Source organism: Limulus polyphemus, unplaced genomic scaffold (genome assembly GCF_000517525.1).
Source record: "Limulus polyphemus unplaced genomic scaffold, Limulus_polyphemus-2.1.2 Scaffold1836, whole genome shotgun sequence".
Classification (NCBI taxonomy): Eukaryota; Metazoa; Arthropoda; class Merostomata; order Xiphosura; family Limulidae; genus Limulus; species Limulus polyphemus.
The window spans coordinates 121,847-124,294 of record NW_013667446.1 but is presented as its reverse complement, the minus strand read 5'-3'; positions in this window follow the sequence as shown (position 1 = coordinate 124,294).

Here is a 2,448-nt window from a genome sequence, read left to right as displayed (position 1 = left end):
CGACTCTTCATAAGGTGGGCGTCCGTTATGCTTGGGTCCCAAACGCTATAATTCTCAACGAACGTCTCACGTGCACAACAATATTCTCTCTCGGCAGTTCAATTACACGCACCCTGTCCCGTCACGTTGTGACCGTCTTATATATACAAGACTAACACATATCTAGTAAACGCTAGAAAATGCATGAAGGAACAGGATATTTCTAAAAGGACGTGGCGTGATACTAGTCACGTGACCTCGCTGACGCAACATTATGAAAGCCCTCCGAGATAATTTTGATGATGAAAGAGAAGTGTTGGTCAGTGAGTCACTCAAAGAAGGACTCGGTCTCTGTCAATAATGGAATATTGAAGTTGAAAGACGTCAGAGACGAAAGAAACGAATGGCTGATGAGAACTCGAGAGACGTTGGGTTAACAACCAAGGAGGAAATGGAAAGAGTCATGAAGGGAACACTCGACCGTCTTCACAGAGAAATGGACGAAAGGGTTCGCTCGTTTGCATGACACTGACGCCAAGTTTGGGTTCCTTCTCGATGTCGAGGGACTGTGTTACGGCGCCGACAGTAACGACCTAAAGAAGAAGTGCGAAAATTTGGGCGAATTGTACAACTCTGATGTTGATGGACAGCAGCTATATGAAGAAATTTTGGATTGCATATATTTATTCATTTATAAAGTAAAATATCCCTAACACCTTTCCACATACACTCTTGCCGTCGGCTATACTGCACCGGAAATGAGATGCTTACAACAGTAGATAGAGAAATAGACTAAACATTTCCTGGAAAACCGGATGACCTTCATGACGTCACTAAACTCCCTTTATATATATATCACTCAGCATTCCCAGTTTGCTCCTGAAGAAGAAAGGTCCACCTTTCGAAAGTGTTCGGGTTATCGGGTTTTATTCATTACTAATGATAAACACATATTCTTCTTTATCACTCCAGTATAAATTTCTTTTTTTTTTATGTCTACTACTAATGATCACAACATATTTCTTCGTTTTTATTACTTTACTATAAATGCTCGCCACATATTACTTCTAACTTAGACTTTATTATAAGAAGCTCACTAACTGGATTGAAACTTATAGTGGATAAAAATCGCGAAACGTGACTTGTGTACCAAATTTAAAGAACATTAATTTGAAGATAAAAGAGAAAAAAGCTGTTATTTAATAATGTACATTCCCAGGAACGCCACGCCACGTTTTACAACATTCGGACATTGGAGTGAAATTCAGTTCCAGGTCACCGTAAGACAAATGAGTAACAAAATTAAATAATTAAACATATCGTGGCCAGCTCATTAATTAATACAATTTAGTTTTTTGTGTTTTGTTGTTGTTTTTTTACTAATTATAACATCTAAATGTTCAAAATATAATTTCTAATAGACTGCAATCAAACGTACACCATAGTGTTTAGAAGTTGTTGATCAAGAAGATTTCGTTAAACCAAAAATTTTAAATATACGACCTGAGCGTTCAAGAAAACATTGCTACAGAATTATAAACAATCTGTGGTCTTTATGCGTTGTGTCTGGTGATAAATTATAAGACGGAACTGTGAAAAGGGCAATAATTTACTCGTCATACAAATCACTCTTGTCTGTAGTTCAGTGGTGTACATAGCACCGATAATGGGTTCGAGAGTAAGATAATATATATATATACAGTATAATACAGTTATACGTTTTATGGTTCCTTTCAATGCTTAATTATTAAAACAACTGCTCTTTAAAGGACCGGTTTCGTCGCTTTGACTACTCTTCAGCTTCATTTCTTGTGAAAAAAAATACAGTTTAAATATAGATCAGTATCTTTTAAACATACTTACGAAAATATAACTTAAATTTAATTCTAATTTTCTTTAAAAAAATTAAGCAAATTGCACAATCCCTGTACAGAATTTTAATGTACTTAAAGTTTACACTAAACAAAAAAGTTAAACGTTATCTTTTTTTTTGTTTTTGAATTTCGCGCAAAGCTACACGAGGGCTATCTGTTATCAATTATATATCTAGTACAAAGTTCAATAAAACACTTGCCCTATCTCTTTTTGCTTCAAACATTGATGTCATGCACTTTAGAATATTTCACTAAAGTTTAGTTTGGTTGATGTTAAGCGCAAAGCTACACAACAGGCTATCTGAGTGTTCTGTCCACCATGAGCATCGAAACCCGAATTTTATCCTCATAAGCCTGCAGACTTACGGCTCAGCCACTGGAGAACATTTCTTTAAAACATGCAGAAATTATTACTTTGCTAAGCGCCCTCTGTAATTGAATATTAACTGCTATTTAATGAGGTTTCGAATTTTTTAATAAAATATTTTCAATATCCCAACTTTCTTATTTTGTTACTGCATGACCAAAACCGAAACTTAAAAAAGTGTTCTTCAAATGTTTAAATTGTTTTCAAAACAACTGTTAAAATGAGAGC